Here is a 25,704-nt window from a genome sequence, read left to right on the forward strand (position 1 = left end):
GTATACAAATTTAGACCGCCTATATGAATAGATGGACTTGGTGGAGTCACGCCTAGCAGACAAAATGACATCCACCACATCAGGTGGGAGAGAAAAGGAATTCAGGTTGCCCCGTTCAATCTCCAGGCATGAAGGTGTAAGGTCTGGAGGTGGGGGTGTATAACCTGCCCCTCCATCTGGGAGAAGAGATCTGCCCTGTGAGGGAGACTGAGCAGAGGGCACGAGGAGAGGTGGAGAACATCTGTGGACCAACCCCTTCTTGGCCAATCCGGGGCAATCAAAATAACTTGTGCCCGGTCTTGGCGAATCTTCCTCAGAATCCGAGGAATCAAGGGTATGGGAGGAAACGCGAGTCCCAACTCAACTGAAACGCATCCCCCAAAGCTCCCTGCATCGGATACTGGAGACTGCAGAATGACCGGCAGTGAGCATTCGCGAGAGTGGCGAACAGGTCCACCTGAGGAGTTCCCCACTTCCGAAAGACGAGACGAACTACCTCCGGATGGAGCCTCCACTCGTGGTCGGCTGAGAACTGCAGACTGAGACTGTCTGCACGAACGTTCAGAACTCCGGCCAGATGATTTGCCATCAGACAAATCTGATGGTCCTGAACCCAGGACCAGAGACGCAGAGCCTCTCTACAGAGACACTGTGACCTTACTCCTCCCGGTTTGTTGACATACCACATCGCAGTGGTGTTGTCAGTCAGGACTTGAACTGACCAACAGCGAAGGGAAGGAAGGAAGGCCTTGAGAGCCAAACGTATCGCCCGCAATTCCAGAAGGTTGATGTGAAGCAACCTTTTCTCTGGAGACCAAAGACCCTTGACCACCAGATCCCCCAGATGAGCACTCCACCCTAGAGTGGATGCATCTGTTATCACTGTGGCCACAGCTGGACGCAGATGAAAGGGCTTCCCTCGAGATAGGTTGCCTTCCACTCCCCACCAAGTAAGATCCGCTGCAATTTCTCTGGAGATCCTCACAGACTCCCTGAGATCTCCGTTATGTTATGTTATGTTACGAGCATTTATTACGCGCACAGCTGCTCCAGCAAAGGAGCGTCCCGGCGCCTGACAAGGAGGCCACATAACACAACTAGATAAAAGGGAAGAGACTAAGGGAACAGAAAGGTCTTAACAGCCTTGCGAAATGAGAGCAGATCAGCAAGGGTCCGAATTTCAAATGGTAGAGCATTCCACAGGGCGGCTGCATGTACACGAAAAGAGCGTCCTCCAGCCCGACTACGTTTAAAACGTGGAACTACTGCCAATTCGCGGTCTGATGAACGTAGAGAGCGACCTGGAATGTAAGGAGACAGACGGTTCTGAAGAATCTGGGCAGGGGAACCTTTAAGAATCTTGTAGGACATACAAAGCACTTTGAAATGGATCCTCTGCCTAATTGGTAACCAATGAAGGGAGCGCAAGGTGTTAGAGACAGAAAAAAACCTGGGTAAACCTACAACTGCTCTGGCAGCAGCATTTTGCACACGTTGGAGACGGGTGAGTTCGGCCTGATTTATCCCTATAAAAAGGGAGCTGGCATAGTCGAGCCGAGACAACACCGTCGCCTGTACCACGAGCTGTCTGGTTGAGGCATCAAAGAATTTAAGTGCAGGTCTCAAGTTGCGCAGGATGCCAAAGCAGCAGGCCGCAATACGTTTGGTGTGGCATACAAAGCTATGGGTGGGGTCCAGCCACACCCCTAAGTTTTTTTATCTCCGAAACCGGAGTAGGGGTGGGGGTGGGACCCAGCTCTGAGGGCCACCATGCATCGCCCCAAAGTTCCGCTCGTTTGCCGAAGACCATCATTTCTGTCTTTTTAGCGTTGAGTTGGAGACAGTTGGACGTCATCCAACTGGCCACCGCCCGTAGTCCATCCCGGAATCTTGGGGCCTCCACCCCAGAATCCCCGCTGATCGTGACCGCTAGCTGAGTGTCGTCAGCGTATGACGCCATGGTCATACCCCACTTCTTTACGACCTTAGCCAGCGGCCTAACGTATAGATTGAACAACGTGGGACTCAACGAGGATCCCTGCGGGACCCCAAGAGTCAGGGGATGTGATTTGGACTGATGGGGCGGAACAGCCACGCAGAAAGAACGGTCAGCCAGGAACGAGCGGAACCACTGAAGAGCGACGCCACCCACGCCCGCTTCCTCAAGGCGCTGCTGAAGGATCCCGTGCGAGACGGTGTCAAAGGCGGCGCGCTCAGATCTAATAAAACAAGCGCCGCCGTTTGACCCGCATCAAGCACTGCCCGAAGATGCTCCACCATAAATAGGAGGGCTGTCTCCGTGCTGTGGCCAGCTCGGAATCCATTCTGCGTATCATCCAGGATGTTATTGCGCGAAAGATGGTCTGTGAGGGCGATGTTAACATGCGCCTCCGCGACTTTAGCCGGCCACGGGAGGAGCGATATCGGCCGATAATTCTCCAGTTTGCTGGTATCGAGAGATGGCTTCATTAGTATGGGCATTACTACTGCCTGTTTCCACTTCAGTGGCACCTGACCAGAAGTTAGCGAGATGTTAATCAGATCGTAAACTGGCAGAAGATTAGAGGGTGCCAGATCTCTAAACACTGCTGGCTTTAACAGATCTACCGGAGACCCCGACTTAACTTGATGGGCCAGTGTCTTAAAAGTTTCCGGTGTGAGGCGGGGGAGAGAGCCTAAAACAACCTGCCTAGGAAGGCTATGCAGTCTTTCGCCAGTGGGCGTAGCCATAGGAAAGGCTCTATAGATGGTATGAACCTTCTCCAGAAAAAAGGCCGCCAGCGTTTCGCAATGTGCGTTGGAACCAATGGCGTCCGCAGAGGCCTTTTTAGCCACTAGGTCCTTGAGAGCTTTAAAGATGGTTTTTGTTGGGTTCGTGCCGTTAGGAAATTCGAGGGCATAAAATGCTGCCCGAGCTCTGCAAACAGCGCGATAAGATTTGACGGTGGCCAAATACATGGCTTTTTTACTGATGTCATAGGTTTTCCGCCAATCTCTCTCTGCGCGTCTACAAGAGCTTTTCAACGCACGCAGAGAACCATCGTACCAAGGACTGGGGTCCCGCGATCCGCACTCTCGAGGTCATTGGAATAAGAGAGTCAAGGGCTCTGGTAACCCATTCGCAAAAACGGTCATAACCAGATTCCACATTCTCCACCGGGCCCCAAGGGTCCTCAGAAAGAAGACGATGGAAGTCTTCCAATTTTAATTTATTCCAGCGACGTCTGAGAAAAACGCGTGTCGTGGACTTAAAAGGAGACTCAGGCAATGGACACTGAATTGTCACCAAGGAGTGGTCCGTCCAGGACATGGGGAGAGGGGAGACAACACTTACCTCTGCTAGGTTTGAAAAGAAGGGGTCCAAAATGTGTCCACCTACATGGGTGGGATCCGAGACCAATTGAAGCAGTTGAAGAGCCTCAAGATCAGCCACGATGCCGCTCACTGCAGGCAGAGCCAAGGTGTCAAAGTGGAGATTCAAGTCTCCTAGGATAGAAAAATTGGCACAGCCTACTGCCAGCGAACTAATGGCATCAGGGAAGGCCTCCCTAACTGCCACGTCGCTGCCCGGGGGACGATAAATTAGCAAACCTGTAAAGGTAAAATGGGGTGTGATAGAGACCTTAAACAAGGCACTTTCGCAACCCGCAATTTTTTGAACTCTCCAATCGCAAGGGTAGCATGATTTAACAGCGAGGGCTATACCACCACCTCTAGAGGAGCGATTGAGCGTATGGAACGAGTACTCCGGTGGAAAGGCCAGATTGAGAAAAGCTGTATCTGTTTCTTGAAGCCAGGTCTCTGTCAGACAAAAAATGTCAGGAGAATCATTTCCGGTAAGGTCAGCAATATCCTGATAATGTAGTAGTATTGATACCACTGCCTGCGTAGGCACCACTGGAGTGCCCTCATGTGCCAACGTGCATTGTTAACCAACAGAATGCAGGAAGCCATCAGACCGAGCAGGCGAAGGACCTTCAGGACTGGAACGACCGCGCCATTGAATAATAAAGGAATCAACTCCTGTATGTCGTGAATCCTTTGAGGAGGAGGAAATGCACAACACAGTTTTATCCAGTACCACACCTATGAACAGGTTGCGCTGGGAGGGCACCAGGTTAGATTTGGGTACATTTATCGAAAAACCCAACCTGTGTAACAACTGAGTTGTCTCTTGCAAATTATGGAGCACTATCTCTGGAGACTCTGCTTTGATCAGCCAGTCGTCCAGATAAGGGAATACCGGAATCCCTGACCTTCTGAGATGTGCAGCCACCACAGCCATCACCTTGGTGAAGACTCAAGGCGCAGTAGTAAGACCAAACGGAAGGACTGCAAACTGGTAGTGTTGCGAGCCCACCGTAAAACGGAGATACTTCCTGTGCGACTTCAGGATTGGGATGTGAAAATACGCATCCTGCAAGTTGATTGACACCATCCAGTCCTCAACCAGCAGCGCCTGAAGAACCTGTGCAAGGGTGAGCATCTTGAACGTCTCCTGCTTCAGGTAAAGGTTCAATATCCTGAGATCCAGGATTGGACGAAGTCTACTATCCTTCTTGGGAATCAGGAAATACCAGGAGTAGCACCCCTGACCCCTTTCCTGCTCTGGAACCACGTCTATCGCACCCTTTCTGAACAGTACCTGTACTTCTCCCTGGAGAAGCAACAGGTGGTCCTCAGAGCAAAAACCCTGGCAAGGAGGGTAATTGGGAGTGAATTCCCGAAAGGGAAGACCATACCCATTCTCTACGAGATTGAGAACCCAAAGATCTGATGTAACAGATTCCCAATCCCCTAGAAAATAAGTAAGCCGCCCCCCCTACAGGACCCACATGATCCGGAATGGCGGATCTAGGGCTGCTTTGCTGTTGTAGGTGGGGGGGTGGGTATTAGAGGAGGAAGTGGAGGAGGAGGAGGAGGCTTGAAGTCCACGAGGACGACCCCTTTGTCTACCCTTGTAGGACTTGTACAAAGGATGTCGTTGCTGCTGCTGGTTCTGCTTATAGGAACGAAAAGTAGACTTTCCAAAACCCTTGTACTTCTTGGTGAAAGAGCCTCTAGTCTGCAGACCTAGAGATATTGCTGTCGCTCTGCTATCTTTAAACCTTTCCAAGGCAGCATCAGCTTTCTTTCCGAAAATGCCTGTGCCATCAAAAGGCAAATCCATCAGAGCAGCCTGGACATCAGTTGAAAACTCGGAAGTCTTTAACCAAGCAGCTCTTCTAGTGGCAATTGAAGACCCCATGATCCTAGCCACTGAAACCACTGTGTCCATACCACTTTGTATGACCTGCCGAGCTGCAGCCTGCGTGTCAGATATCACTTCACTAAAGTTTTTCCTATCCTCCTCAGGAAGCGTAGAGGATAGCTGCTTCACTGTGTCCATCAAAGCATGAACATATCTGCCTAGCAGACAAGTAGCATTTGTGGATTTTAAGGGTCATACTACTTGACGAAAACACCTTTTTCGCATTTTGATCTTGCTTTTTAGAGTCTTTATCTCCAGGAACCTGGAAAAAAGCACCAGCCGATTGCTTTGAACAAGCCGCTTGAAACACCAAACTCTCTTGCAGAGGATGAATAGACAAGAATTCAGAATCTCCAGGTGCCACCCTATAGCGCCTAGCAACACAGCAGGAGCAGTAAAAGGCCTCTTCCAGACTTCCAAAATAGGTTCAGTAAGGGCCTCAGTAAACGGTAGGGTTGGCTCAACCACAGAGGACGGAGAATAGAGAACCTCTGTAAGGATGTTAGACTTGAACTCCAAAGATGGTAAAGTCAAATTTAAGAGTTCAGCAGCTTTCTTAATTACCACATGGTAAGGAGCCACATCCTTTGAAGGTGCATCAGACATAGCAGGTAACTCCCATTCGGGAGATAGGTCCAAACCACTTGCATCCTGCAACTCTTCGAAGTAATCCTCCTGATCCTGAAGTTCGCCTTCTTCCTCAGGTTCCTCATAATTTCGCTCCTCCATAAGGCGCTGCGCTCTACGCCTCGACCACTCCATCCGAACCGATGTCGTCGGATCCGGTAACTACTACGACTGAGTCGGGGCCAGCGTCGAACGAGTAGCTGGAGCCGCCTTAGAATGAGAAGCTGGAACCGGCGTCGAACCTCAATCTTGATCCAGAGGTCGCTCCGGCGCCGGCGACGCCGTGTACTGAGTCGATGACCTCGGTGGAGCCGAGCAATGCCACGGTGGAATCGGCGCCGGCATAAACGGCAAGAAAGGCGCCGAAGCATATGCTTGAGGCACGCCCAGATTAAAAGACAATGGACCCATGGGACTAGCCGGTGCACCAGAGGGGTACATTGCCCTCGCATATACGCCATACATGGTGTTTAGAAAGTGGGAAGGGTCCTGACCTGGACCAGGAAACTGAGGGTACTAGCCCAGCGGTTGCTCCTGAGGAGGCTGTACCGGATTAGACTCCTCTTGTTCCTCGGGTTGGTGAAACCTGAGGAGCTTCAACTTCCTCTTCTTCATGCCCCGAAGACTGGTACAGATCCGGAGACTGATTCGATTCCGGATTCGGAGTCAGCTCCCGAGACTGTAAAGGCGAGGCCTCACCTTCAGGCTTACAAGCTGGAGAGGAGATATCATGTCCTTATGATGTCTTTGAGATGATGACTTTTTTTTTTTTAGAGTCCGACTCTCTCCCAGAATGGGGTCTCGAACTGTCCTTCTTCCTCTTATGTTTCTTCTTTGAGGAACCCGAAGCCGACTTCGAAGCAGACTCCGATCGAGACCTCGACCTCGTCTTTGACTTGAACTTCAAACGTCTTGATCTTGACCTCGAAGTCCTCTTGGCCTCCTTACCCTTAATTTTGGCAAGAAGGAGTTTCGCCTCCGGTTATCGAAGAGCCTTTGGATTCATCTTCGTACAGGAACGACAACCCTTGAGATCGTGATCAGAGCCCTGACACCACAAACAGTCACCTTGTGGATCGGTATTGGACATCATCCTGGCACACGAGTCGCATGGCTTAAACCCAGTCTTTTTCGACGGATTCTTCGACGGAAGACAGCACTCCAACAGATACAGAATTAAAGTTCACAATAGTAACAAAGTTACTATCCACACAATAGAAGATCCCAAGAAACCGTTAGTGTAGACGACGCATAAAAAAGGGAACGGATATCATCACGCCGACGTAGGCCTAATAAGGGGTCGGTGACGTCAGTCGGAGTCGCGCGCTATGCCGTGCTCCTATGACGTAGTCCATGCTGGCGTGCTGACACAGGGGGATATTCACAAGGTGAAGAATCCACTGGCAGATGTATCTATCAGAAATCTGGGTATCTGGATTACAACATCGGAGACAGAGTTCACACGTTTGAATATACAGACTCCGATAGAATGCCTGCATGCTGACGTGGCGCACCGGAGGACTCTCCCGCTCTCCCTGATGGGAAGAGCTGTCCTCCTTAAGATGATGGCCCTCCCAGTCTCCTTTATGTATTGCAGAGTGCCCCCTTCGCAGTCCCAGAGAGGATTTTCCGGGTAATAGATTCGGAGATCCGTGCATTGCTTTGGGGAGGTGGATGCCCTAGAATCGCACTGAGGAAGCTTCAGAGAGGGGTGTTCGGGGGGGGCTGGCTGTCCCGGATATCTGACTCTACTATAGGGCGGCTCAGCTGGCGAATGTTAATGGGTGGGTGTTCACCCCGATGGAAGAGCCAGCATACAGAGTGGACCGCATGGTTCTGGGGAGTGGTACATACTTGGACGCACTCTATCGTAAGGGTAGGCGTAGATTGCCCCCACAGCCCCAGACGGCTGCCGTGGTAGGAGCTTGGAAAAAGGCATCCAAATTGCTGGGCAGGGAGACGAAACTCTCGGCACACACTCCGCTCGCTGTGGGTGGGGGACTACCTTCCAGAGGTGTTGAAACTGAAGGGCCTGGGCAGATGGAGCCTGATTGGAATTCATGTGCTAGGAGACCTCTGGAAAACAGGAGACGTGCTAGAGTTCTCTGCCTTGCAGGAGGAATTTCAGAAGGGGGGTGGGGGGGGGTTTCTACATTACCAACAAGTCCGACATGCCATCCTGCGACATCTCTAGGGGGGGGGGGGAATCAGCTGCCAGAATATGCCCCGCTATAAGACAGATTGCTGCTGGACCCGATGATAGATAAGGCCATCTCCCTCACATACAAGAAGCTCATTAATAACATCCCTGATCCCATGGAACCGACCCGAGAAAAGTGGGAGTCTGATGTGGGGTTGTTAGAGGAGGATAACTGGCAAGAGGCATTGCAGAGCCCTAGGGAAGTAGCAATCCGAGCAAGGTTTAGATTGGTCCAGTTGCGCATCCTACACCGCTCCTACACTCCCCGCACTACACAATTTCGTATTTGGTATGCTGACTCTAGGTTTTGTCTGCGAAGGTGTGGAGAGGAAGGCTCCTTTTTCCACGTTTTATGGGATTGTGCCAGAATCCGGGCATACTGGTCTAACCTAGTGGTCATAATGTCCGAAGTGATTGAGGCGGAGGTTCTGATGGAGGCCAGATGGCATATCCTAGGAGTGACGAATGACGTCACCTGGCCGAAATGGGACAAGATCTGGCTGGCGCTGGCGAGCATGGTCGCCAAGAGGAATATAGCCCGATTATGGGGTAGTGACCTACTGCCGAATGTGGAAGAGTGGGAACATGACCTGGACTGGTGTCAAAGGGCGGAAAGAGTGATTTACAAGAACAGGGGATGCCCTAGGAAATGGGAAAAGATATGGGGGGGCGTGGAGGAGGTATAGAGGGGAAGTGTGGGATACTCTGGTTGTCTTATTGCAGCCCTGAGGCTCAACTTGGATCTCGGTCCGTTTCTGTGGATTCAAGATGTTCATATTGATATGTATGTATTTATGTGCCGCATGTATGTCTGCCTGCCATTAACTGATATGTATGATGTCATTTTTATGAGAGCCTATATTCTGAATAAAAAGATTTTTTTTTTTTTTTTTTAAACGGGATTAAAAACAATTTAGTGTACATTTGTTAAAAATTACAAAAGAATAAGAAAGGTACCATAGTTTGTTTACTATGCATGTCACATGGGTACATCGTTTGCTCAAGTTTGATAGTGTACCCCAATGGAAAACAAAGCATATATGTCATAGTATCTGCTCTTAACCTAAACAATAAACGTCTCTCCCAGCAGCTGATGTTCTTCAAAATGTATCCTTGGGGTGAGATAGAGGAAATATTTTCCGTCGACCTATACCTTCCCACTGACTGTTTGGGCATTTCTTCTGCATTCCTTAGCGTGTTATACTTTTTATACAACATCCACTGTAGTGAATTTTTTTTTCATACCGGCCAGGTTACTTTAAGAAGAGATGTTCAAGATTTACACTCAATAGGCTTTCTCGCACACCCGAAAGCCATGGTATTTCCTGTGAGAAGTTGGCCTGATATATAGTGCTCACTATTCTAGTGATCACTGTGTATCATACCAAACGACCCTTATTGATGATTGGATGTAAGTCAACCTTATAGACCAGCTATCCTAGTAGCATGGACAAGAGCAGTCTTTAGGCTAAACTCTAGAGGGCGTGTTAAGCCAGCTGTTTTACCATCACATATACCCCTTGAACACCAAGTGAAAGAACACCACACAAGTTGTTATGAAAATAAAGGATATTTATTTATAACAAGTCTACCCTGAACTCTTTAGGAGTCAGGGAGCTAAGCACAATACAAAACTCTTAAGAAAATACTTTGAGTCGCAAAATTTACAAAAATGCCCGAGGGGCACGAAAAACCATATACACTAAAAGTGGAATGCGAAATACTAGCAGGTAAGTAACAAGATCCAGAGGCTTCAGGATCGCTAGGACTACACTACTGAACCCTAAGGTTAGGAGCAGGAGGCCTAGGGAGATCGGGTGCAGAGTTTGCACTCTCACGCGGGACAAAGTCTATGGAGGCTAGTATTTGTAAAGTTACTGTTTCCGGACGAATCCGACTAGGTAGACTGAAAAGGAAAAAGGATCTGGACACTTAGATAGTGAACCTACGTTGGAGCACCGAAATGCTCAGGTTACCTAGCACAGGGGCCGTGGCTGCATAGGGTTCAAAAGACGTCGGGAATCCTCGTTGTAGTCTATGGAGCCTGAAAGAAGAAGTTGCTGGCAGGCGACCAGTGAAGATGTTCAGTGTGATCCAAGCCTGGATCGGTGATGGAGATGACCTGAAAGCAGAGGGGACTCAGTTCTTAATCACTAACCAGTGATTGTGTGGGCACCAGGATGGCACCGGATGAAGTCACCTCGACCAGGTGAGTAGGCGACGCTGGACTCTGCTGTCCCTCGGACCAGAAGGCGTTGTCGGCGACCAGGCTGGAGGTGCGAGCTGTCCCACGAAGGCGTCTGCTGTCAGCGATGCTGAAACCAGGATTGGAGCAACAAGACTTGGCAAAGGCAAGCCCACGCGGTGGAGTCAAGATGGCGTCTGGAGTGGACCAGGAGCATCCGGGGTGCTCCTCTTTTGGAGGGGAGCAAGGGCCAGTCTGGAGCAACCAGACAAGCGGTGTAATCGTCGTGGTACGTCGTCAGGAGGGCCACTAGCCAGCAGGCAAGTGGCCGGACAACGCGGTGAGCAGCAAAGAGCAGAAGAGCCCCACGCAGATCTCGTGGATGCTGGGGGGCTGGACTTGGGTGCTGGAGCTGCTCAGGGTTAGGGCTTCTCAAACCCCAAAGCACTCACTCGAGGATCCCTCGGCGGTCGTGCTGGTTAAGCGTCGTGCAGTTTTGAAGATGGCCGGTCCCTCAGGTCTTGTCACACCCACGAATCTCAGCTGGGCTGATGATGCAGGTAGAGGTCAGAGATGCCAGGGAATCCGGGTCTCGTCGAGCTGGGCAGTCTTGATCCGGAGAATGGACTTACAGCAAACCGCGATGCTTAGATGGTGCCTGCGGGTGCAGGGTGGCTACTCCTTAGCCACAAGGGAGAGTCTCCAGAAGGTATCAAGAGTTCCTTTCGTGGAAATTAGTCAAGATTCAGAATTATCTAATTTGGGAACCCTGTCTGGGATGGTGCTAGCACCGCCCCTGACAGGAAACCCTTTGTCCGAGCTCTCCTCGCTGGAAGGAGTCCCAGTAGCAGGAGGTCAGACTTGTGTCTGTGGTGGCAGCATCCATTTTGTGATGCTGAGGCTCGAGTTAACTTTAACCAGGGTTCATAGTTACATACATGTCGTGTCCCTCTAGAAGGGTGGAATGCTAACCCCGTCGCCAGAATTGGCGAGGGGTTAGTATTCCAATTCGTATGACACCTTACTCGACATGTTTTGATAAAGCGATACCAAAGTTGGCAAATAACCGCAAGGATTATAAGGCACTTAAGAGTATATGGTACGCGTTATCATGGAACAGCTATTAGGACTTGGTTCCGCAAGCTGCAAACGGGCTCAGCTCATGCCAGAGCACCATCTCACACAATTCCAAGCACTCTGCCTTCAGGATTGAGAAGGCCTGCCATAGGAGTGACTGATAGGAATATATGTGTCCAGTTTAGGGTTAGATTCCGGCACCTCCCTGCTCTCTCTTGAATAGCTCATTGACCACTGGACTAGTCCCACGTGCCTTCAAAGAGGCAACAGTAATACCTCTTCTGAAAAAGCCGGGCGCAGACCCCACCTGTAACCTTAACTACCGACCCATCTCCCTCCTCCCCTTCCTGGCGAAGGTTTTAGAGGCGCATGTTGCCAACTGCCTGTCTAACTTCATCAAAACATCTAACTGCCTAGACATCCATCAAGCGGGCTTCCGCCCTGCGCATTCAACTGAGGCTGTGGTAGTGGCAGTTATGGACACCCTCAGGGACTGTGCAGATAACCGCACCCCGCAGGCCTTAGTGCTCCTGGACTTGTCAGCCACCTTTGACACGGTCGACCATACCATCCTGATCGACCGTGTCACACAGGCTGGCATCCAGGGCTCGGCAGCGGCTTGGCTAAAGTCCTTCTTGTCGAACCGCTCTCAAGCGGTCCGACTGGGTAACTTAGTGGGCACTAAACAAGCTATCACCTGCGGCGTACCTCAGGGCTCGTCCCTATCACCACACCTGTTCAACCTTTACATCTCCCCTTTAATCAAGGCCCTTAGGAAGAAACAGGTCACGGTACTAAACTATGCGGACGACCTACAGCTCCTATTCACAATCGACAATTCAGACACGTCCATTGCTTTTTTCCAGTCTACAATGAGGTTCATCCAAGCTTGGATGAACCAGAATCATCTAAAACTGAACCCTGGGAAAAAACAGAGCTGGTCCTGACCGGGGACAGTGTTAAATACTGGGGCCCACACTATTGGCCACCAGACATGGGCCCCGCCCCGTCCCCCTCACCATCGGCAAAAACGCTCGGCATCACCTTAAACAGTGACCTCTCGCTTAAAACGCAAGCTGGCCAGGTAGTTTCCAAATGCCTCTTTCAACTAAGGAAAATTCGGAAGGTTTGTCGCCTTCTGACCCACAAAGCCTTGATACAGGTGGTGATCGCCACTGTGATCTCCCACTTAGACTATGCCAACTCAATCTACCTGGGTCTTCCTCAGTTTCTCCTAAAACGTCTGCAGATGGTGCAGAACCAGGCAGCTAGACTGATCTTAAGCCAGCCTAGATGGCACCCAGCAACCCCCCTTTTGAAATCACTCCACTGGCTCCCTGTTACCCAGCGATGCATTTTCAAAGTCAGCTGCATGATGTTTAAAGCACTCTACGGCAAAAGCCCCAAATTCATTTCTAAACTGATCATAAAGTACTCTCCGCCTCGAAGTCTTCACTCTGCTCACCACTGTCTTCTACAAACGCCCTCTTTCAAACGCAAACGGTCTGGTGGTTGCAGATTTGGCACCCTGGCACCCCACCTATGGAACTCCCTTCCCCTCGAGATCAGGCTATGTCCTGACCTCTTGTCATTCAGGAAACTCCTAAAGACATGGCTCTTTCTACAAGCATACCACTAACCCATAAGCTCCCATCTCTGACCACACTCTGTCTTCACAGCGCCAGGAAACCAACCGGTGTCAGTGCGCTATACAAACTTTTGTTAACATAACATAGGAATACTATATCTAAAGCAAAGGGTGATTACACCACCTTGCCCCAGCTGTCGTGCAGCCAGTTGTGTCAGATTTGGATGGCCAGCCAGGCGTGGCATAATACATACTGCAGCCCCTGGGTACACCTATGCCCTGGATACCTAAGGTATGCTGTACAGGGGCCGATAAGGTGACCCAGTATCCAATTAGATATGTACCTAAGGTACATGGAATCCATTTTACAGAGAGAGCAGTGGGCCTGGGGTCCTGAATAGCAGGGTCCCAGGTCAACTAAGTCGAAAAACCAGCAAAACACCAGGCAAAAAAAGTTGGGGGCAACCATAGTCAGATATCCACCTTCCTACATTTCCAGCCCCTTATCACAACTAAGGCAGTCACAGATTATACTTTGTGTTAAAGTTGCCACAGGATTCTGCCATACTTTGAGCCAAAAGATGGCCGGCCGGGCTCTTATAAAATCCTCTATATGTGTTAAATTCAGCTCCCCGTGACAAATATATTTAGATGCAGTAATTGGGGCACCTAACAGTTTCCTACAAAATCGGTTCTCCTCGGTTTGGATGCCCATGCAACCTGAGTAGCCCCAAACCTCAGCCCCATAGGTTGCCACCGGGAAACACTGTAATTTAAAGATTTTAATGATAGGTAATTCTACCTCTGCCCTTTTTGGTTGGGGTAAGGAGAGAACGCAATTAATGGCTTTAGGAAATTTACCTCTACTACATGAGACATGAGCGGTCCACAGACCGTTAGCAGCGAATACCATGCCCAAGTAGGGAAAGTGTCAGATACGGTCATTTGTGTAAACGTGGCATATGATATTCGGTCCAGTGTGTGAAGGAGAAGGCAAGTGGGCCCATATAGGGGCTGAAGGAGTATGGATTTTGCATAACATTTAAACTGACCTCAAAGTTTGAGAAAGAGGTTGCCAGACTGGCTTGTGGATATCAGTTTTATAAGTCAGATGGGAAAACTGTAGCCCTCAAACAGATGGTCTCTGAAAATTTAAAGTAGAAACTGCCATCCAGACCAGGAAGGCGAGTAGACAAAAGTCAAATTTGGCTCTGAATTGAAATTAATGAGCTATTTTTTTAAATTGCCCTTTTTCGTGTGTTTTTTTTTAATTCTATTTTCCAACTAGAACGTCCCTGTAACTTAGTTTCTTCAGTGAAACTCTAGGGTTTTTACATAAAGTAATATTTAATTACCCTATATGAATCAAAATTTGTCTAGCTTAGTAAAAGCTTACATATATTGATAAAATGTAAACCACCACCACCAGCTGAGAGCACGAAATTCTGCATCACCGTTAATTAAGGTCAACAATAAGAGACATCAATAATCAGTTACTTACTGCAGTACGGGTGGGAAAAACTTCCGAAGGAATTCAGGCAGGATAATCCTCGCCTCCGCATCCTTAATAGGATTGAAACGGACCGTTACTAATCTAGGCAAATTTCGATTCTATGTCAGGACCGGAGGCTTCGGATTATGCTAGTTCAAAGCTTATTTACCACCAAATGTGCAATGTCCTCACTGGTTTGAAATAAAACCTTTCAAAAGTGGAATCCGAAGACCAATCGGCAGCACGCATAAAGTTCTTCAAGCACACTCCTAGAGCGAACGCCTTGGACGCCATACCTCCCCTGGCTGAGTGTGCTTCAAACAGACTAGTGTCAATACCTGCTTCTTGCATGACCCATCTCACCCATCTAGCAATGGTGGGTGAAGAAACAGCCTTATGTGGCTTTCGTAAAGCAATGAGTAATTGACGTTCGCCCATAGGGCGAATTTCCAAGATCATATCTTCGTACGCCTTTAGGCACTGAACAACACAGAGCTTGGGAGTGTCTGCAAATGCTGGGTAAGAAATCGATCGACGCAGATTTTGTGCGATGTCCTATACTAAATGTGACCCCGTCCGGGGAGAAAACTCTTGCAGAGACATCCAGGGCCCGAACATCAGACACCCTGCGGCAAGACACCAAACACAAAAGCATGGCCAGCTTAGCCGACAACTCCTTCAAGGACAGATATTTATTAGGCTGCAAACACAGAAACAAATTCAAAACGACATTAACGTCCCACAGGACCGAGTAACGTGGTTCCGGGGGCAATGAAAGACGTATACCCCGTAGGAGTCTACAGACAAAGGGGTGTTCACCAACCGGAGACCCCTCAACTGGGTAACGAGCAGCCGAAATTACCAAGCGTACCGCGTTAATGGTGCGATAGGCTAGCCCTTCCAAAGCCAACTCGGCTAGAAAGTCGGGAACGACACCCACGAACATGGGATCCAAGTCCAGTCGAAGAAACCAACGCACCCACCTAGTCCAGCCGGAACGGTAGCGCTTCACGGTACTGACGGCCCAGGCCTTGGACATAAAGTCTTCAGCTGATCCCTAAAGGCCCAGGAGCGACCAGCGTCGCCGGAAAGTCGCCATGCGTTGAAGAGACCCCTGAATTATGAGGGGATGCGACTCCTCGTCCGGATTGAGAAGAAGGCGACTAAATCGGGGGGGTAGGTTTGGAAAATCCCAAGAAAGTTCCAGAAGAACCGGAAACCAAACTTGAGACCTCCAAACCGGCGTGACCACCGCCAGCTCTGCCTTCTGACAGAGCAGTTGGGCCGCCGTCCTTACCACCATCGCAAAAGGAGGGAAGGCATATGCTCTTTCCCGACTCCAATCCAGTAGGAAGGTCTGTGGCCTCCGCTAGAGGGTCCGGCCTCCAGCTGAAGAACCGGAGGAAGCTGATGATCCAAGCGGTATGCAAACAGGTCCACTGAAAAAGGACGCCAGAGGCTGTTCAACCACTAGAACACTCCAACGTCCAGCTTCCACTGGCTGGAATCTCGTAGATGTCTGGAGTGCCAATCTGCCACTTGGTTGGCTCTGCCCGGTAGGTACTCTGCTGTCACAGAGACAGGATGAGCCAGACAGTAGTCCCAAAACTCCTTCGCCAAATTCGCTAGAGCTCGGGATGGAGGACCGGCCAGGTGGTTGACGTATCGAACCGCCAAGACATCGTCCATCCGCAGGAGAACGCACGAGTGTACGGAGTCCCTGGTCCAGCAGTGCACTGCGAAAGACCCCGCCAGTAACTCCAAACAGTTGATGTGTAAAATTTGCTCCTCTGATGACCAGGCGCCGCCTGTGGAGAACTCCACGCAGCAGGCACCCCAACCAGACCTGCTGGCGTCGGATTCTATTACCAGATCCGAGACGGACCCAAAGATCGCATACTCGTTCCAGGCTTCCATGTGAGTGAGCCACCAAGACATCTCGTCCTTGACTTCCGCAGATAGGGGAACCAACTGATCGTAAGCCATACCTCTTCTGAGGTGATGCGCCTTGAGAAACTGGAGAGCTCGATAGTGGAGGGGTCCCGGAAAGATTGCCTGGATGGACGAGGAGAGAAGTCCTACCAACCTGGCAATCTGACGGAGGGAAGTGTGGGATTTGACAATCGTCTGACGTAGAATATGTTTGATCCTGGACATCTTCCGGGACAGAAGGCTCAAGGAGGCTTGGAGTGAGTCTACTTTGAATCCCAGAAAAACTACCCTCTGGGAGGGAGAGAGGACAGACTTGTCTCCGTTGATGACGAAGCCCAGCCCTTGGAGCAGGGAAACCGTCTGATGAAGCTGAAGGCCCAGCTGCTCTGGACACTGGGCCATCAAAAGGATGTCGTCCAGGTAGACAATCATCTGAACACCCAGACTCCGTAGGAATTCCACCGCCGGATCGAGCAGCTTGGTGAAGCACCAAGGGGCAGAGGAAAGTCCGAACGGAAGGGCCGTGAACTCGAAGACCTGACCCCTCCAAATGAATTGGAGGAAACTACGGTGAGGAGGACGGATGGGCACTACCAAGTATGCGTCTTTGAGATCTAGGCGCACCATCTAATCGTTCGGGAGAAGGACGTCCCGAAGAAGATGAATACCCTCCATCTTGAAGTGCTGGTAAACCAACCACCCATTGAATTCCTTGAGGTTGATCACCGGTCGTTTGCCACCGTCCGTTTTTTCCACTAGGAAAATATTGCTGAGGAAACCTGCAGGATGCTGAACTGATCGACAGATGGCCCTTTTGCGAATCAGCTCCGAGATCTCTCCGTCGATCAGTAGTGCATCCGCCTCTGAAAACACGATAGGCCGTGGGGGCTTGGATTGAAAAGGGATATCGTAAAACTCGATGTGGAAGCGGTGGATCGTTTGCAAGACCCACGCGTCTGCCGTAACCGCTGCCCAAGCCCCTACAAAGGCCGCTAGTCGGCCGATGCGCACATGTTCTGCAGGAATAACACTTACCGCCGGAATTGGTGTTGCCGGAATTGTTCTTGAAGCCTTACTGGCCTCTGAAGCGCTGACCCCTGGTGGGGTAGAAGTTGTTATAGTTGGCTGAGGTGTTGTACTGTCCTCGCCCGGAGCCTTGACCCTTGTTAAAGTTCTGACCGCCTCGGCCGGTCGCGAGGCCCCTACCGCGACCGGCCCCACAAGAGAAACGTTGCTGGAAGACCCTCTTAATACTGGACCGTGCCTTATCCAAGGGGGTAAATGTTGACACCAACTTGCCTAATTCTTTAATAAAGGGGTCTCCAAAGAGTCCCCCTTGGGCTACCGCTCCGGCCTCAGAGGAGGCCAAGTCTCCCAACGTCGGGTCCAGTTTAATCAGGAGTGACCTTTGTCGTTCGGTCGAGAGGGCGCAGTTGGCGTTCCCCAGGAAGATGACCACCTTCTGCGCCCAATTCGATAGGACGTCTGGCGAAATTGTGGCTCCAGACACCTTCGCCTCTTCTGTCATGTCTAAAATCTTAGTGATGGACCCTATAGCGTCTAGCAGCTTATCCTGACAGGAACGATCAATGCCCTTGCGGGGATCTTTTAAAACTTCGCCAGGAACGTGGCAAGCTTAGAATCTAGCTCCGGTGTCATAGCCACCTTGCCCTCCAATGTAGGTCAGGGACATTCCCCCCGCAGACAACTCCTCGCTTCCTTTTAAAGAGGCTTGCGGAGACGCCCTGCCACAAAACTCGCCACCTTGTCTCCGGGAGTCTAGGCCGAGGATGGATGATCTCATCTGGGTCCAGCATCCCCGAAGTATCCTGAGGCAAAGCGGCGGCCGAGGTGGACGGTCTCCACGAACGCACCGAGTCCTCGTCGGCGTCAGTGTCCACTTGTGACACCCCTCCAGGTGAAGAGGGAGCCAACACTTAGGATTCCGGGCCTGAATGTGGCGCAGGGGTCATAGACGTCGCCTTGGCCAAAAACGCATTACGTAGGCGTTCAAAGGCGTCCCTGTCCACACCCTGCACCCCCGCAGAGACCCCCCTCCCTGCAGGCCTTCTTCGGGCAGGGGGCTCCTCCCCCACAGGAGTTGGGTCGGTATCCGACGACACTGAGTGACCTTGCGCCAGCTTCGCGCATTCCTCTACAATGTGGGCGTACAGGCGGTCCTCCATAGGGCCCACGATCTTAGTGACACTGGTAGACTGCGCTGTCCAGCGCATTGTAGAATTCTTCGTCACTGAGGTACTGGTACTCCTCCTCCTCCTCCTCATAAAACCCTTCGTGCTCCATGTGTTTCAGCGTGCAAACTACAGGCCTGACCACAGCAATGTAAATAACGCAAACTCCACCAAGGGCTGAGGTAGACTGGCTAAACCAGACAAGATGGGTGAGGGCCGGAGGCCCTACAACAATGAGGTCCGGTTGGAAACCGGAATGAAGGCAGCACCCCCTTCCCAGCGCGCAGACCCTCCAAAGGGCCGGGCCTTAGTCGCCTCCCAGCGTGCGGACTATATGACCCGCCAAGGGCTCCTGAACTCCGGCCCTAACCCTTGCTAGGCCCAACACAGTAAACCGCAATGTGCTGACCAATCAATCAATCAATCAATCATCGTATTTATATAGCGCACTACTTACCCAGAGGGTCTCAAGGCGCTGGTGGGGGGGGATCCGCTACTGCTCAAACAACCAGGTCTTGAGTTGCTTCCTGAAGGCGAGGTGGTCCTGGGTCAGGCGGAGGTGGGTGGGGAGGGAGTTCCATGTCTTGGCGGCGAGGTAGGAGAAGGACCGTCCCCCTGTGGTGGCTCTGCGGATGCGGGGGACGGCGGCGAGGGCGTGGCTGGTCGAACGAAGCTGGCGTTTGGGAGCGTAGAAGTTGAGGCGGCTGTTGAGGTATCCTGGGCCTTGGCTGTGTAGGGCTTTGTGTGCGTGGGTGAGGAGACGGAAGGTGATTCTCTTGTTGACCGGGAGCCAATGCAGATCTCTCAGGTGTCCGGAGATGTGGCTGCGACGGGGGATGTCCAGGATGAATCGTGCTGAGGCGTTCTGGATCCGCTGGAGTCTCTTCTGGAGTTTGGCGGTGGTTCCGGCGTAGAGGGTGTTGTCGTAGTCCAGACGGCTGGTGACGAGGGCCTGGGTGACCGCCTTCCTGGTCTCGGTGGGGATCCACCGGAAGATCTTACGTAGCATGCGCAGGATATTGAAGCACGACGAGGAGACGGCGTTGACTTGTCTGGTCTTGGAGAGGGAGGAGTCCAGGATGAAGCCCAGGTTGTGTGCGTGGTCTGTTGGTTTGGATGCGCTGCCTAGGGCGGGGGGCCACCAGGAGTCGTCCCAGGCAGAGGGTGAGGATCCCAGGATGAGGACTTCCGTCTTGTCCGAGTTCAGTTTCAGGCGGCTGTTCTTCATCCATTTGGCTACCTCTTTCATCCCTTCGTGAAGGTTGGCTCTGGCGGTGGCGGGGTCGTTGGTAAGGGAGAGGATCAGCTGGGTGTCGTCGGCGTAGGAGATGATGTGGAGGTTGTGCTGGCGTGCGATGTCTGCGAGGGGGCTCATGTAGACCAAAATTTCCCCAGCAGAAAACTGGGAGTTCAGGTGAGGCGGCGGGGGTTCAAGGCTCCGACGCCACTTGCTCCTCAGCGCGGCTCCTCTATGTGAGGAAATCCGCGCTGAGGGCCAACGAGACTCCGCAGCACCCCCTAGTGGCCCCACGGTCCACAATACATAGGACAATCGCGTGAGGAACGACTGAGCGTTCCCGCGATTAAAAGGGACTCCGAGGGGGCAAAATACACATCAAAACAGCAAATAACACCCTGCAGAGCCCTACCTTAGCACAATACTTGCTAGCAAGGCAAATTAACATTGAAATAATACACAACCAGAGATCAGGAAAAAAGAGCACTTAACTGGCTGCAAAGAAGCGAAAAAAGAGGAGCAGGACTCAAATTGGAGGACCTATCTACATGTTATGGACACTGTTGAAGGACTAGGATTGTACTCTATTCATATGGAATGAACGTAGTTTGTTGGACATTGCAAATCTGTGTTTTTTTACGGTTTAAACGCTTTTTACCTTGTTTTCGATATATGTAAGCATTTGTTGAGCTTTTCTGGGCTGCTGTGAATTTTGTAAAATAAAAGAGCGAAGAAAGGAAAAGATAATCCGAAGCCTCCGGTCCGGACATAGAATCCAATGGGCGCTTCACATGGTTGGCCGCAGGGCCTAGTCTGTGGCCAGGCCCTGCGCCCAGACACCTGTGAATGCAGCTCAATCCCGCCCAGAGCTTTCAAACGTGTGCAGAGTGGGGATATCCACAGGGCCTGGCCTGTGCCAAGACCCTGTGTCCAACCCACCAAAGGCAGCCAACTCGGAAGGGAGGCAAACAACCCCATCTCTGGGCTGTTTCTGGCCCTGGTGACCCATCACCTTGGGTGTACATAGATATGGGACCCCCTCTAAATGTACTTTCAAGGTCAGGGAAAGAGAGGAACACAATTACATACCAGAAAGATATTCCCTCATGACATAATTAATTCCACAAATTAGACTATATACTTTCAACAAAAGCCTGCTACACAAGGTGACAACATGTAGTTTTTCACATTTATGATTTTTATTTCTTTTTTTTTAAATTCTTATTTTTTTGCAATATTTCTTTAAGTTCATAACGATCACTTTACAAAAGAGACATAATTCATCATGTGAACAATAAAAGTACAAATACCATACAGAGAACAAAAACCTAATGCACTCACGCCATTATCTCATGCATACTCTCTCATAAATTCTACATTCATTCTTTGTTCTGTGTCTGAGGGGGTCACAAGTTGTTATGTGATCTACTACGCAAGGTCGATGCGTTTCGGTGGGATGAGACCACCTTCCTCAGGACCTTTTGCAGAACAGACGATCTTTGCCAAGAAAATTATAAGCTCTGTATAGGTATCCTGGTAGCCAATATTAGAACAGGTCGTGACTTCGATACTGACTGCGTTTAGTCAGCTGGTATCAGCATATATCAGCTGTGAGTTTCTTATACGTTACAGGCTTGCGTACGGGATTACGAGCCGAGGTCCGTTGGCGTCTACGTCTCTCGATAACGGAGCTATAAAAAGAAAAATCAGGGAGATGCTTCCGATAAAACAAGAAAATAAAGAAGTCATTCAAAGCATATGAAAGGATCTTTTTTGATGAGCTGTTGCTGTAACGTATAAGAAACTCATACGTATCGCATTTAATAGTGAAGGTTGGCAGCTCACCGCAACTCCTACATAACGGAAAAAATAATCAACGGATTATAAGCTATTGTGGAATGTTGCCCCGTATATAAGCGGATATATGCTGATACCGGCTGACTAAACGCAGTCAGTATCGAAGTCACGACCTGTTCTAATATTTGCTACCAGGATACCTATACAGAGCTTATAATTTTCTTGGGAAAGATAGTCTGTTCTGCAAAAGGTCCTGAGGAAGGTGGTCTCATCCCACCGAAACGCGTAGACCTTGCGTAGTAGATCACATAACAACTTGTGACCCCTCAGACACAGAATAAAGAATGAATGTAGAATGTATGAGAGAGTATGCATGAGATAATGGCGTGAGTGCATTAGGTTTTTGTTCTCTGTATGGTATTTGTACTTTTATTGTTCACATGATGAATTCTATGTCAGGACCGGAGGCTTCAGATTATGCTATATCTTCCTTCGCTTTATTAACATAAAAACTCCACAGCAGCTTAGGAAAAGATATATAATAGTAACCACATGCTTTAAAACATAAAGCATTGACGGAACGTTCAACAAATCAAAACAACAACTCCCAAGAGTCTCTTTGTATAATAATAGTCCATAGTCCTTCCACTCTGTCCATCACCGCTATAAATCCGGCCTTCTCATCCTCTTCCTCCTCTTTCTTCGCTGCTCCCGCAGCCAGATAAGTGCTTTTCATGTTTTTTCCTTTCGGTGTTTGCTGATTGTATTGTGTGTACGATCGTTGGGGGACTCACTACATGGTTTATTCCCTTACAGAGTCCCCGGTCGCGGGAACGCTCTTTCGTTCCTACGCGATCTTTCTTTCCCACTTGTGTGCGGTGCGTAAGTAAGCCGCCAGGGGGCGCCCCGACGTCTCGCCGACCCTTCGGCGCGCCTCCGCAGTGCCAGGAGCCGCGCCGTGGAGTCTGCCTGCGCGGGAGCCAACCCTCGCGTACCCCTCTGACACCTGGTGCTCCGGGTCTGTACCTCCCTGCTCCTGACGCCCCGTGGGGGTCTGTATTGCGGCTCTGACCGCGTGAAACACCTTCGGGTGAACTTTGTGCACCTCTTTGATTGAAGTGTGGCTTAGCGCGCTTGAGGGGTGCGGAGACCCTGTCCCGGCGAGGAGGGTCTGCGCGCTTGGGGGTTGGTGCAGCCCACCTGCCACGTCGGTTGGCCAAAAACGTCATCGCAGCCAGTTGGCCTGCCCATATCTGAGATCTATCTCGACTGCCGCCCTACAGGGTGCCCCGGATTTGCCCTTGTGATCCAGGATGGAAGGGGAATACGAGGAGGAACCCTACTCCTATCTGCAGGACGACGAATTTTACCAGGCGGTGGACAATTCGATTTACCGCTGCGTGACGGAGGTGGTAGGCCCCATGGAGGACCGCCTTTCCGCCCGCATCGTGGAAGAGTGCGCGAAGCTGGCATCAGCGCATGTGCCTCCGTCCCCCGATCTCCCGGGGACGTCCGGCGGGTTGCCACCCGCCACGAAGAGGCCTTGTAAGGAGGGGCCGTCATCGGAGGCCCAAGGAGTGGACAAGGGCGCGTTTGAGCGTCTTCGGGACGCCTTCCTGGCGAAGGCAACGGCGGTGCCCCCTGCTCCCTTGGTGGACCCTGGTGCTTCGGGGGACGCGTCGACGGCCCCCGCTTCTCCGGTGTACGACTCGCCGGATACCGATGACGACGGGGAGTCGACCCGATCTTGGCTTCCGGCGTCCTCTGCCAAGGAGATGCCACGAGATGAGTCGGGCATGCTGGACCCGGACGAGATCGTCCATCCCCGCTCCGCGGCTTGGACACCGGGAGAGACTGTGGCAAAATTTGTAGCGGGCAGGCTGCGCAAGCCCCTGGAAAAGGAGGCGAGAGGTTGCCTGCGTGGGGAGTGCCCTAGGCCGACTTTGGAAGGCAAGGTGGCCATGACCCCGGAGTTGGATGCCAAGATGGCCACCTTCCTGGCGAAATTTATGAAGGACCCCAGGAAAGGCATCGATCGGTCCTGGCGGGCCTGCCAGGATAAATTGCTGGATGCGGTTGGGCCCGCCACGAAGATCCTCGATATGGCGGAGGAGGCTAAGGCGAATGGCACCGTCATTTCTCCGGAGGTGCTTTCGAATTGGGCCCAGAGGGTGATAGTGTTCTTGGGCAACGCCAACTGCGCCCTATCTACGGAGAGGCGGCGTTCGCTCCTGATTAAATTGGACCCGAAGTTGGGAGACCTGGCCTCGTCGGAGGCGGGTGCTGTGGCCCAGGGAGGCCTCTTTGGCGAACCCTTCATCAGGGAGCTGGGCAAGTTCGTGAACACGTTCACGTCGCTGGATAAGGCCCAGTCCAGCATTAAGAGGGTGTTTCACCAACGTTTCTCCGGAGGGGCCGGTCGCGGTAGGGGCCGCGCGATTGGCCGTGGCCAGCAGACCAACAATAAAGGACAAGGCTCCGGAAGAGGCCAATACCAGACCTCTGCGAACTTTAACAACTTCTACCCCACCAGAGGGCAGCGCTTCGGCGGCAGAGGGTTCAGGAAGAACTCCGGACAAGGAAATGCCCCCGGTAAGTGTCCTTTGTTTGGATCAAGTTCCGATTGGGGGGCGGCTGGCAACCTGTTACGAGGAGTGGGATTGCTCACTGCTGACGCTTGGGTCTTGCAAACTGTACGTGCGTTCCACATAGAATTTTACGACCAGCCCACGCAAGCGGTGCCCCCGCGCCCAATGGTCTTTTCGGAGTCCGACGCGCGGTTGATAGACGGGGAGGTCTCGGACTTGCTACGCAAAGGGGCCATCCGTCTATCAACGCGCCACCCACACGGGTTCCTCAGCAACGTGTTTTTGGTGGACAAGACAGATGGGGGCAAGAGACCTGTGATCAATCTCAAGGATTTCAATGGGTGGTTGGTCTATCGACATTTCAAAATGGAGGGTATCCACCTCCTTCGAGACGTACTCCTCCCTCGGGATTGGATGGTGAGACTGGATCTCAAGGATGCCTACTTGGTCGTCCCCATCCATCCCCCTCATCGTCGTTTCCTTCAATTCCTATGGGACGGCAGGGTGTTCGAGTTCACCGCACTGCCGTTCGGTCTGTCGTCGGCCCCATGGTGCTTCACAAAGGTTCTCTGCCCGGTAGTGGAGTTTCTCAGAAGTCAGGGGGTCCGTATGTTAGTGTACTTAGACGACATCCTCCTCATGGGGCAGTGCCCGGAGGTGTTGGCGGGCCAGCTGCGACAAGCTGTCCGTCTGCTCCAGAGACTGGGGTTCGTGATCAACGGCTCCAAGTCGGTTTTGGTTCCCACTCAGAAGATCGTCTTCTTAGGTTTCGTGGTGGACTCGGTGCAGGCGGTCTTGAGCCTGCCGGGTCGGAAGGTCGCAAAAATACGACACCTGCTTCGGCAGACGATCGCGAGGGATCGCACGTCCCTGCGCCATATCACCAAGGTGGTAGGACTTCTCTCGTCCTCCATCCAGGCGATTTTCCCGGGCCCACTGCATTACAGGGCTCTCCAACGCTTGAAGGCGCAGCACCTGCGTCGTGGGATGAGTTACGATCAGTGGGTCCCCCTCACGGACGAAGTGAAGGAGGAGATGTCCTGGTGGCTGTCCACATGGAGGCATGGAATGGTCGGGCGATCTTCGGTTCGGCCCCGGACCTGATCATAGAGTCAGACGCCAGCAGGTCGGGCTGGGGCGCCCGGTGCGGGGATTTTTCCACCGGCGGCGCCTGGTCTTCAGAAGAACAACGGTTGCATATCAATTGTTTGGAGCTCCTGGCGGGCTCCTTCGCAGTTCGTTGTTGGACCAAGGATTCGGTCAAGGCCTGTGTCCTGTTGCGGATGGACAATATTTCGGCGGTTCGTTATGTGAACCATCTAGGGGGTCCTCGTTCCCGCGCCTTGGCGGATCTGGCGAAGGACTTCTGGGACTATTGCCTGTCACGCCACATTGCGGTGACGGCGGAATATCTACCGGGTCAGTCCAACCAAGTAGCGGATTGGCACTCCAGACACCTCAGGGACGCCAGCCAGTGGAAACTGGATCCGGAGGTCTTCCGGTGGCTACAAACTCTCTGGGGTCCTTTTTCAGTGGAC

General features: G+C 51.6%; 1 protein-coding gene across 2 annotated transcripts in view; it reads right to left on the minus strand.

The window, feature by feature from the left end:
* CRIP3 (cysteine rich protein 3) overlaps positions 1–25,704 on the minus strand; it is a 743,798-nt gene that overhangs the window by 655,098 nt on the left and 62,996 nt on the right. The gene's annotated exons all lie outside the window — the stretch shown is intronic.

This window comes from Lissotriton vulgaris, chromosome 6 (assembly GCF_964263255.1).
Source record: "Lissotriton vulgaris chromosome 6, aLisVul1.2, whole genome shotgun sequence".
NCBI lineage: Eukaryota > Metazoa > Chordata > Amphibia > Caudata > Salamandridae > Lissotriton > Lissotriton vulgaris.